The sequence below is a fragment of the Cupressus sempervirens genome, chromosome 10 (genome assembly GCF_028749045.1).
Source record: "Cupressus sempervirens isolate cs-2001-9-10 chromosome 10, ASM2874904v1, whole genome shotgun sequence".
Classification (NCBI taxonomy): domain Eukaryota; kingdom Viridiplantae; phylum Streptophyta; class Pinopsida; order Cupressales; family Cupressaceae; genus Cupressus; species Cupressus sempervirens.
Window position 1 is genome coordinate 796,353,639 of NC_143127.1, and position 13,805 is coordinate 796,367,443.

Here is a 13,805-nt window from a genome sequence, read left to right on the forward strand (position 1 = left end):
TTCATCCTTATCTTCTGTGTCAGGAGACCTTGTTGCAATATGACCAACCTTATTGCATGAAAAATAGATTATGGGGATTTGACCTTTGTATTCTCCTTTGCCTCCTCAAGTTCATCGAGTTAATCATCAAAAGTATCACTGTCACTTTTTGCATGTTTTCCATTTCCTTTCTTGCTAAGAATCAGTTATTATTTAAAAGCATATTCGATAGTAGTAGGAGTGTAATTATCAAAGTTAGACATCTCAAAAGTAGTAAGCCTACCAGATAGACCTTCTAGGGTAAGGGAATTTCTTAGAGTACATCTCAATTCCTATATAGAAGAAACCCTAAGTGCATAAATAGGAAGTAGAGTTCTCAATACCTTGCTCATTATTGTTCTATCTAATACTATATTATGTTCTAACCTTCTATCATTCTCATTTCATCAAACTTACCTCTAAGACTTTCTAATTTGGCTCTTAATACATTATTGTCTCCTCCATAGATAGTCTTCACTTTATCCCATATTTCCTTTGAATTCATTCTTTCTTTTAGATAATCAAACTCAACATAGGTTGCCTAGCTGAAGTAATCTCCAACATTGATTGATTGTGTTCTTTCTTTTCTTTCATTTGTTGAGCAGTAGGGGGGACTATTGTTATGTCCACATATGCATTGTCCAGGAAATACAATACAACCACTAGTAGAATTTTGGCAAATAAATGACCACGTGACTAAAAAAATTAGTAACAACAATAATTTTTTTTGTCATGCTACTAAAAGTGACTAAATTCTAGTAATATTTTACAATTTCTAAGTGAGTAAATAAATCACTAATTTGATCATTAGATAAAATCATAAGCTTAGACAATGATTATTGACAAAATATATCATTAAATAAATGATTAAACATTTGATCACTAATAATTTGTCTCCCAAACAAGTGACTAAATGTATTATCAATTATTATTTTAACCATATTAATACATTCTTTTAAGTCTTTTTTGTAACTTTTATTACTTATTGATGGAATCGTTGACCTTTTAAGACATCATTGTCAAAAGGCTTCCTCAAATGTCCTCTCAACTAATATTGAACAAGAAATTAACACAAAATCACCCTAATCTAAAGTGAAACTCCTCAAAATCTATCTATGAATTTTGAAAGAAAATAAAAACCTTGCATGTATCCAAAAGAAAACTCCAAGTCTATCTTTTCAAATCAAAAAGATTAATTATCAATTAACTATTTAATAATCTCAACTTATAATATCTATTTATAACATAATTTGTTTATAATAAAAATAATGGGGGAGATTTGAAGCATCAAGAGATAACATAGGGTGATGGATGAAATTCTTAATTGAATTTGTGAATGTCTTTATTCTTTTTTTTTTTCCACAATGAAGGTTTTTTGCTAGAATAAAAGAAAAATAAATTATTTGTTTCTACATTATTTCATTTTCTAAAATAAAAATTTTAATAATTACTGTACACTATGATAAATTAATTTAATTTACTTATAAAATTATATCTAATATAGACCTAATACATTATACATTCAATATTAGTTGAATAAAGTGATATTTGGTACCTAGTTTTAAAATGACTAAGTGATTAAGTGATGACTGAGTGCCATAATTTTTTAATTTCCAAGAAACAATATTTTGAATGAGTAAGAAGAATCATGATTTATGACCAACTGGATTGGTTTCTTAAGACATGGAAACTGTGATGAAGATAAGATTGATAAGTTTGACTATTTAATTCAAGGTGAGGATTAGGTATGATCAAATTTGGTAGATGAGAAGTTTCTAGAAAAGAAGGAAGATGGATAGATACAATGAACCTAATCAACTAGATCATAAACCCTAAGATCTACAATGATCATGAAAAATGACAAAGAAAAAATTTCTTGTTTAGGTAGGCATAGAGTTAATGAGAACGAATGTGAGTGAGATTGTGAGAGTGAAGCAAGAGAAAGGAAATACATGCACAGATGTTGCTAAAGTTGATAAGTGAATCTGAATAGAAGGCTTAAGTTTATTGAAAGGATAAGATTGAGTGCTTGAAGGGTTGCCAAGTGAGTTAATAGAAAGAGTTAACAAGGGGAAGATTATTAGTAAATCAGCCCATGAAATGAACAATGATCTGAACCTACAAAAATGAGTTGTAATCATAAAGATTTAAACCATATTTTTTTCTTTCTAATCATTGTAAATAGTTTGTGGTTGAACTCCTTTAAATCAAATTTTGGCCTAATAATTATTGAAGGACTTAATATTTAGCTTGTGTAAATCCTTTAGCAAGGTGACATTCTAAATGGAAGGATCAAAGTCCCCTGGTAAGGTCACTCATAATAGGGTGATTAAATCCTCTAACCAAGTCGCATTTAATCCTATGTATTGTAACCTTGAATAGGGTTGGCTCCTAATAGAGCTCAATTTCAAAGAGTCAAAAAGTGGTGACATAATACTAGTGGTTTTTCCAAATTGGGCTTCTACATAAAATCCTAGTGTAAAACTTGTGTTGAATATTTTATGGTGTTTCATATTTACATGTTTTACATTCAACAAAATATGTTATAATAGGATAGTAATCTATTAGTAATTTTTGTTATCAGTATTCAATTGAGACTAATCTATAGAAAGATAAGTGAAACATTGAATGTTTAATGTTTAATTGTTCAAATGGTAGTTGCGGACCTTGAGTAGTTGATTCACCCCCCGCCCACCTCTCAATTATTCTAAACATTCTAACAGTCAATTCTTCTCATTTTGACCTATTTAAAGTGATAGAAATAATCTCTGGCTATTCAAAAGGAACTCCATCATGAGAGATTATTTACAAGGATATCCCTATTCCTTTTATTTGCCTCCATTTATCAATATCCGTCCTAACTATAATCAGGTTGTTACATCATTACACTTGTATTTTTTGGTTGAATTTATATCAATTCGTATATTTTATGATAAGTAAAATTATTTAAATAAATTTAAATTAAAACGGTAACAAAATAACCATTGTCTGGAAATATTGGGAACGACCTACCTTTAGTCCTTTTAATTTTGGGAGAATTTTACGATTGTTCATTCAAGATTATTTTAACTGATTAGATAAAACACTAAGATTTCCATTTTTATTGTGTTCCTTGGTTGATAAATTAATGTATGAAATTTATTTAAATCTTGAATTGACAATTTAATTTTGATTTATCAATTTTTTTACCACGCATAGTGATTTGGGTGTTAGATGTGATATTTTAGCCAAATTTGATGCTTTAATTTGGCGATTAGAACTGGAGGATCATCTTTGAAGAAATAAATTAGGTTCTAGATGTGTTTGGTATTTCATCTTCTTTCAATAAAAAATGGTCTAACATGAGTTTACCATTTCCCATGCTTCTTGGTAGGGTAGTGTCTTCAAAATCACAACGTCCCTAACTACAAAATTGTAAAATAAAAAATGGAAATATAGGTCTAAGAATCTAAAATGATAGAGATAAATCTAAAATATTCTAAAATATAAAGTGTAACAAGATGTATAGACATTATTCAGTACATGATGATTATTATATTTTAAATTTATAACTTTGAGACATACCATATTTTAGATGCCATATAAAACCAATAAAAAAATATTATCTTTTCCTGGGATTTGCACTATATACACCATCAACATCCATCTAAATTGTAACAATTCTTGGTCTAAAAATAGTACTCATGATTTATAGTAGACAACTCATTATCATCTCTCTTTAGTGGTGTTGGAAGATTATCTTGGGTACTAGCATTAAAACTTGTTGTACCAATAGTCTCAATTGGAGTGCATGAACAATAAACTTGATAAGTTTTTCCTTTTGTGATACATAGTCACGATGTAATTGGTTTAAACTTGTTGTGTGTCCATCTAGACATAGGCAAAATCCTACTACCAAATAAATTCCATTGTAATATTTTTTTTGTGTCAAACAAGCAACCAAGTAATAAAAAATTATGTGTTTCTTTGATTAGAAAATGAAAAGAAAAAAATTTTACTTTTGCAAGATTATGGTCACACATTTTAGGTGGTTGCAACTAGTATGTATGTTGACCATGACTATCTATGTCTAAGAACATAATTTGAAAAGATTCTATAACATATCTAGTTGCATGACATACACCATGTTAGAGACATAAGAGAAATATCTAAGGAAGTGGCTACAAATAGCATGCTACATGTACTTTGACAAAACTAGTCATATGGTTAAAAATTGTCAAAATAAACATTCTGTACAATACTATTGTGCAAGCAAAAATTGAATATCTAATATTCAAGTCACCCCAATAATTATCTAGATTCCTAATTAATGCCATCAAATAAATTTTTCAATCAACATAAATCTCTAAGAATATTTTAATAAAATTCAGTGAGAATTAAAAAACAAATTAATTTGATTCAAAAATATATGTTGACTGAAATGAAATAAAAAACTTCAAGTTTACCCAAACCACCCAATTGTCCATTCTAGACTTTCTCAAAAGTTCTTTGATATACTTACATTATAGAAATCACATAAACATTTCAGATAAAACCTATAAGATGCATCATGAAGAAGACTGATGATAGCCAAAAAGATTTTTTATTTACTTTTAGAAGAAAACCACTCTAGTGCTCTAGTGATGCAAAGAGAAAATAAAAGCATTTTTCAACTGAATTTATTGTCATGGATTTGACAAAATAAAGGCCAACCATATGTAGTCGGTTATAAACTCCTATGAAACATAAATTTTTCAATCTGTTCTTGTAACAATAACCCAATTTCCAATCAGCTTTACATGTCATATTCTTGATCTTATTCAAACACATTTAATTCGAAGTACCAACTTTCAACAACCAAAGCCTGAACATCCAAAATTAGAAACTTAAAAAATTAAATCTTCTCTATAGTTTCTAAAAACAATACCATTTTCAGGCAATATGCAATCTTAAAACTGTGCATGCATAATCTATTGGGAATTAGTTTTCATGTACTTAAATAGAGCCTACATTTTAAATTTAAAACAGCTCTCTTTCTTATGTCTCACTTATCAAAGGAATCCTTGACCACATAAAATAAAGAATTAATGGCCCTTAAAATCTTCTCATAAGATCATAGTATTAATTCCTTTCATACACCAACATTTCCTTGATGTTAAAAATCTTCATGAATGCCTTTAATGAGGAAACTTAGAAGAACTAATTATGAATTAGTTTTCCTTCTTTAGAAGCCCCAAATTTAATAGCATAAAACCATGACCACAATATAGACAAAGGCTCAATAAAAACTAAATATTAATTTTGAAATAAAATATTTTTTGATTCAAACTAAAAACTATGAGATCTTGAACCCTTACAAATTGAAAGCATTCTTGATTTTAACTACATAACATATGATATGAAAAATATAATACAACAGTGTTTCCTATAGCTTTAGGAGGTCGCATATGAAATATAGAAATCTTATCAATTTTACATGAAGAGTCTTCTAATAAATTAGAATGAAGAACACCATAACTGCCTAAACAAACTAAAAATTACAAAAGCCCTTAAAAAATGTAGAGATAATATTTTTTGTTCTACTCTAATTCAAATTTAAATAGCATATAGGCCTCCTTCCTCTAAACCAAATAGGAATTTCAATGCATCCAAATTTTATGTGTTAGAATAATCCCACCTAAACACAAATCATCATATTCAAACCTTCAAAATCTATCAATGAAACACTTGTTTCCCTTTCCAATAACTTTACTTTTAAAAATCTACAGTATAGTGTAAATAGCATGGGTTGAGAAAATATTATATGACATACAAAAACTAATTTTTCCCAAAACATTGCATGGAAGAATGAAAATGCTTCTAATATATGATTAGTAGTTGAAAGTCTTTTTTTAAACAAGGTAACAACTTGTTGTTTTTGGAGCTTCTTGATTTCCTTCTTTAGATAAGATAGCAAGAAAGGTGTAATTATCATTTGAGGGTTAATATCATGAACCTGTAACAAAAATATAAATCTGAGCTGAAGCCTATAGAACATAGTGAAAAATAGAATTGCATGAAGCATATGAATGGAAAAATTTCTTACCAATAAGCATGTCCAAAGATTTTACATCCATTCATTTGCAAGAAATGCCAATTTTATCTCTAACACAAGCTCCAATAATTTTAATAGGAGGTGGTACCCATTTTGTGAGCCTAATCAATCAAAGATAAGTGGATACATCTTAGATCTAAATTGAATATACTGGAAACTTTTGATGCCTTAATAAATGAACAATAGAAATTAACTTTTTCCAAAAAAAAAATGTATATTCATTTAGAATTTTTCAATAAAAAAGATGAGATATGTACTGGAATTCCTATGAAATGATATTGAGACCTAATTTCAAGAATTTAGACTTCCTATGCCACTAGTTAATTTTTGCAAAACTAATATACATTGTTATTTATTTATTACAATCTATTATTGATATTTGTATGGCATTTAAACCAAAAAAGAGCAACATTACAAGTTGTCAGAAAATGTAGAAGATCATAAGCACCCTTTAATACTTCCAACCATTTCATGTGGGTATTTTCTCTTAACCCTATTGATGAAGATTCAATAGAAGTCCTTAGACGGTCCATCTGCATAATGAAAAATAATATTTTTAAATTCAACTAGTAAATTTTCCCTTTCAATTGAATGCAATGAGAGGTTATAACATCTCTTAAATTATTGCAGGATGTGACCTCACCTAACAGGGTGTTCCAAGGCCATAATAAGTTGTAATAGTTACATCTAGTAAATAATTAACATTTACATATGTATATGAGCATGTATTATTTCTTAAGGGGAAGGAAGACTACTCTTCATCACAAATGCCTCAATGATTTCACCACTTCACCTCATCCCATTTGACTAACACTAACATAATTAGGGCCCATTTCGCTGCAGGAATAGCAATAGGAGAATAGGAATAGCTATTCTAGAATATGTATTTTGGAATAGAAAATGAGGCTACATATTCTTGTTCTCTGTTTGGTTCAGCCAATATTTGATGGGGAATTTGTGGACCGCAAAATTTATGTTTTCTAAAATAAATAAAAGTGGAATAGGAATACATATTCCAATAACACATATTTGGGATAAATTGCAAAACCTCATTTTTGGGCTAAAATTAGAATACGTATTCCTATTTTACTTTGTATTCCAATTCTGATTTGGCACATCAAAATGAAGAATTCAAAATTTTAAGAATTTACATATGCCTATTCTGCTTGTATTCCCATTGCCAAACGAGCCCTTATTGAAATTGGGTGATCGAATATGAGGACTAGGTCAAGGGACTTGAAAGTGCATATGAGGTAATCTGACGCAATACACTTTCATCAAATATTATGTAAAATTCTTAGAAATAAACAACATAGAAAAAAATCAATTACTTAGATTTCCCTATTCTTTATAATATTATACTCTAATAGGTTAAAAGTTCTTCTACTAAGTTTCTTGTGAATTATGGTATTTTATCCTTAAAAAATAACTTCAATTAGTTTTATTACTTATTAATGTCTTATCATTAAAAATTAATAAACTTCATATATCTTATTCTTGACCCTTTTTGTAGTTGGTAAAGATTTTTTTGGTGGTGTTTACCATATTACTACTTGTTGTAAATGCAATTCATCGAGAATAGGTAGTAGTAGTAGAAGAATGAATGGTCACATTCAAGTGACATTCTCTTTGGAAAATTATTAGTTTAGAGGAAGCGGCTACCATAAAACTAGTTACAAATATATCACATAATGTTGTAATTTTATTAGACAAGATATAAAATAAATTTATAATAATAAAGGTAACAAGCCATATGTAATGAATTTGACAATCAAAACATTCTTTTGATATTTATATTATGCATTTCAAAACATTACTATTCTTTAAGGGTGCTAGTTCAATGGAAGAGCACCTTATTTACAAGTAGGAGGATGGTGGTTTGATACCATCATGCCCTAATATGATTCAATAACCTACCAAATAAATTAGCAAATCAAATGCCAAATATACTATCAAATCAACTACCAAATATAGTATGAAATTAACTACCAAATATACTACAGAATCAACTACCAAATATACTATCAAATAAACTACTATTATATAAAAATCAACTACCAAATAAACTACTATTAAATAACAATCAACAACCAAATCAATGATCAAATTAATGATTTAAATAGTTTATTCATAAATTTAGTTGCTAGATTAATGACTGGCAATAAGCTACAAATGCTTACGTGATCAAAATTGATCATATGTCTACAATTTTGCATATTTGATCTACTCATATATTTGTCAACTTTTTCCATGCTAAATTTTTTTCATTCTCCAATATTGGTACCTCTCTTTTGTATGCCACAATATTTATCTTTGAGTAGGTTCAAACTTCTCTCTAAATGAACCAATGCTCTACTACTAATTGATAGAATTGTTGGGGGGGGGGGGGGGAGTGAAATAGTTATCCAAGGTTGAAATGTACCAATTGAACAAACAAACACTTGAACAATTTTAGATCCTATCATTTCACTGCTTAATCTCTACTATATAGACTATTAGTAACATTATCTAATTATCCATTGTTCTAAAATAACAAACTTTTTGAATGTAAACATTAATTAGTAAAACATCATAATAATATCCACACAAGTTTGACACTAGGATTTAATGTGGAAGCCCAATTTTGGAAAAACCTACTAGCAACATGTCACTGATTTTTCACTCTTCTGAAGTGAGACATGTTAGGAGCCAACCTTGTTAAAGGTTAAAATGTTGAAAATGAGAATAGAGTAACTGAGAGGGGGAGGGGGTGAATCAATTACTTCAAAAAAAATTCACAGTCCCTAAGATGTCTGAATATCTCCTTGATCTGATTAATATGAAATGTTGAAACTTGATAATGTAGCAAATGACAAATATTAAGAACTGATATGTTATCATGCACAAAGTGATTTAGCAATTAAGAACACAAGAGACACTAGATTTAACGTGGAAATGCAATATGGGAAAAACCACCAATGTAATTAGATACTATTTTTCACTCTTCTGAAGTGAGCCCTATTAGGAGCCAACCCTGTTAAAGGTTACAAAAACACACTGTTAGGTGTGACCCTGTTAAAGGATTTAATCACCCTGTTAGGAATGGCCTTGCTGGAGGTCTTTAGAACAATTCAATTGAACTGTCACCTTGTTAGAGGATTTATTGAATGGTTGTTAAACCAACTCTGTTAAGAGATTTTGAATTCACTGTTACAATGGTTAGAAAGCAACAATGAAGTGACCTGATATAAAGTACAACTTATCTTTGCTGATTATAGATCTCTATTATGCTTGACTGGATCCTCACTGATCAAATACAACTTTACAGCTCCTTTAACACATCTAATCCTTCATCAAACTTTACTCAGCATTCGCCTTATCATTTCATACTATAATTTGCATTCATAACTTCTTTTTCACAATCTCACACTTTAATTCATAACTTGAATGACCATATATACCTTTCATATTATCTTAGTCAGCTTGAATCACTGACTAAACAAACAATTACAATAGTCAGCTAGAAGTAATTAATTTGCAAATCTCTATACTAGCCGACTTTGCACGGTAAACTTTGTTCAAAAAATAATTCCTGCGTTAATCGACTGAGCTCAATTAATATAGCAAACTTTGTGACAATCCTTCAATCGTCGGGAGAACTCGGTAAGTACTGAGTTTCCTGAGATAACCAAGTGAGCTCGATGGAAACTATCCTTTGGAGACTGAGTGAAGCTCGGTTAACATTGTCTTCTCCATAATTCCTTTGATGACCGAGTAAGCTCGGTGGAAACTTCCCTTTGGAGACCGAGTGAAGCTCGGTTAACACTGACTTCCTCATTTCCTTCATTGACCAAGTGAGCTTGGTGATCACTTTCTTTCACCTTTCCTTTGTTGACTGAGTTAGCTCGGTTAATACTATCTTCCACATTTCTCTCGATGATCGAGTGAGCTCGGTTGACACTGTAGATTACATTGCAGACTGTCTAATCTTGGTGAATTTGAGAGTAATGACTGATATGACATTTGTGTGACATCAAGGACAATATTATCAACAATCTCCCTCTTTGGCATTGATGGTAACACAACATGTCATAACAGAATGAAATTTTGAAAACAAGTCCAACAAGATAACAGACTTCTCCCTCTTTCAATAATCTCCCTCTGTTAAGGGACTTCGTGGAAAACTTTTTAGATCTCAAAAATTTCAGAAGGATATGACAGTAAATCTCTCCCTGTTTGACAACACATGCCACAGAAAATAGAAGTTAAGTGAATTGTAGTGTACCTTTAGTACTGATTCATATGCAATGATTTTTTATTGAACTGCATCAACAGATGGATCTTCAATCTTATATGTGTTGATGCATCACTAGAACTTAGTTTAGTGGACTTCAGATAGGGGAATGACCCCTAACTTACCTCTGAGATACAAAAATGCATCCTTAGGTAAAGGCTTTGTGAATATGTCAGCAATTTGTTCCTTTGTATGGACATATTCTAGTCTGATCTCCTTGTCTTGCACCAATTCTCTGACAAAATGATATTTTATTGCAATATGCTTGGTCTTCAAATGCATCACTGGATTCTTAGATATGTTGATTGCACCAGTATTGTCACAGAACATGACAACTGGTTCTTTCATCTCCATCTTCATTCCTTGCAATAACTGCTTAAACCAAACAATATTTGAATAGTTTACTACTGCAGCAACATACTCTACCTCTGCTGTAGATTGGAATGTACAATTTTGCTTTTTGCTTGTCCAAGAAACCAATATTTTTCCAAGAAAGAATGCTCCTCCACTTGTGTTTTTTCTGTCATCAAGGTTTCCTGCCCAATCAACATCGATAAACACTTTCAAATCAAAATTTCCTCCAAATTTGTACCATAGGCCATAATCTTCAGTTCCTTTCAAATATCTCATTATTCTTTTGATTGTCATCAGGTGAGTTTCTCTTGGCTTTGCTAAAAATCTTGCAACAATGTCAACTGCAAGGGCAATATCTGGCCTGGTATGAACTACGTATTGCAATTTTCCAATCATAGATCTATACAATGTTTGATCTACCTCTTTGGATTCATCATCTTTGGTAAGTTTCAATCTAGTACACATAGGAGTCCCAATAGGTTTACAGTCCTCCATACCAAACTTTTTCAATATCTCCTTGATGTATTTAGATTGAGTGATGTAGATTCCATTCTTATTTCATTGAATTTGTAGACCAACAAAGAATTTTATTTCACCAAACATAGACATTTCAAATTCCTTTTTCATTTGTTTTGAAAATTCTTTGCAAAGATCATCATGCCCTGTGAAGACAGTATCATCTACAAATATTTCTGCCAAGACAATCTTATTATCTAGTCCTTCCTTTATATACAAGCTACTATTATCATTAGTTCTTTGAAAACCAATCTGAATAAGATAGTTATGCAATCTTTCATACCATGCTCTAGGGGCTTGTTTTAGACCATACAGTGCCTTGTGTAATTTGCAGACCATGTTCTTTTTATCTGGATCAACAAAGTGTTCAGGTTGTTCAATGTAAACCTCTTCATCCAGTATTCCATTGAGGAATGCTGACTTGACATCCATCTGATAAACCTTGAATCCTTTGTGAGTACCATATGCAAGTAAGGTTCTGACTCCTTCCAATCTTGTAACAATCTATGCCTTCTTCTTGAGAGTATCCTTTGCATACCAATCTGGCTTTGTTTCTAGATACTTTACCATCTTCAGTCAACCTGTTTCTGAATACCCACTTGGTTCCAATTACATTCTTATTTTTAGGCCTGGGTACTAGAGTCCATGTCTTGTTCTTCTCTATCTATTCTATTTCCTCGTTCATTGCCTCAATCCAACTATCATTTGTCAATGCATCTTTAATGCTTCTTGGTTCAAAATCAGCAAGTAAACAAGTATTTTTTAGCTTGCTTCTTGTCAAGGTTCCTTCAGACTTTTCTCCAATGATCTGATCTGGTGCATGATGTCTTTTGACATATTTAGCTAATACAGGTTCTTTGCCTCTTGAATGAGTTTCATTTCTATCTCCTTGTGCTTCAATTTTAGGCTATTTTGGCTCGATAAGAATTGGCTCGAGCACTTAAGACTCAGTAGATACTTGCTCGGTAATGTCTGAATATTGATGTGGCTTGGTTTGAACTTTTTGGAACTCGGTTACTGATGACTCGAGAGTTGAGGATTCTTGAGTGAACAGTATGCTTGGTATAGTATCTGGTTCAATGTAAACAAATCTTCTATAATCTTCAGGTACCTTTTTTGTTTCTTCCTCAAATTTGTCTGCAAACTCATCAACTTTCACATGTGCACTTTCTATGACTTTGTGAGTGGATAGATTTAAACATCTATATGCTTTGCTTTTGCAAGAATATCCTAAAAATATTCCTTCATCACCTTTTACATCAATTTTTTTTTTTCTAGATTCTTTCAAAATATAACATTTGCTTCCAAATACTTTCAGATAACTTACATTGGGTTTGTATCCATACCATAATTCATAGGGAGTTTTGAATGAGTCCTTCTTCAACTGTACTCGGTTTAGGGCATGAACTGTAGTGCTGATGGCTTCCTTCCAGTATTTGATAGCAATGTTCTTTTCTATCATCAAGGTTCTTGCACAATCCATGATGGATCTATTTCTTCTTTCAGCTATTCCATTTTGTTCAGGGGTTCCTGGTGCTGAGACCTATCTTTTAATACCTTTTTCAATGCAGAAGTTGTTGAATTCATGTGAGATGAATTCACCACCTCTGTCTAACCTTAAGCATTTTAGTCTTTTTCCTGTTTCTTTTTCTACTCTTGCCAAATACCATTTGAATTTCTCAAATGCTTCTGATTTATTCCTTAGATACATGACAGTCATCATTCTTGAGTAGTCATCAACAAAAAGAATGAAAAACTTTTCTCCGGTATAGCTTTCTATTCCAATGGGTCCACATAAATCAGTATGCACAATTTCTAATATATCTTCAGACTGATAGTTCTTACTTTTGAAACTAGTCTTTCCCATTTTACCAATCTGACAATTCTTGCATAGACCAACCTCAGGTTTCTTAATGTTAGGAATTCCTCTCACTTTCTTGAATTTGCTTATTTTTACCATATTATCAAAATTGACATGACACAACCTCTTATGCCATAACCAACTTTCTTCAATTTGAGCAATAAAACATGAGCATTCACCAAGTTCTAGATAAAACAAGTTACCTTTAGTTTGGGTGCCAAATCCTATCAGCTTTCCTTGCTCATTCAACAGTCTTGCCTTTCCATGCATGAATTCCACCTTGAATCCAGTATTGAGTAACTATGCCACACTTAGCAAATTATGTTTAAGACCTTCAACCCAATAGGCATTATTACATACAAGTTCTTTGGTTAGACAGATTCTTCCTCTTCCTTTTATGAAACAAGGTTCATTATTACCAAACCTTACACTGCCACCATCGTAGTCTTCAAACTGATCAACCTTAGTTTTATCACCAGTCATATGATGTGAGCAACCACTGTCTATAATCCATGTATCATTCTTACTTATATGAGAAAGAAGTTCCATTTTATCTTCCTCATCGCTATCAGAATCATCATTAATGGCAATATAAACAATTTCATCCTCACTATTATCAGAATCTTTAGAATTTTCAGCCATGAAGCATGATTTCTTACCTTTGTTCTTGGATGATTTGAAATCTTTCTTGCCATTCCATTTCTTTTCAT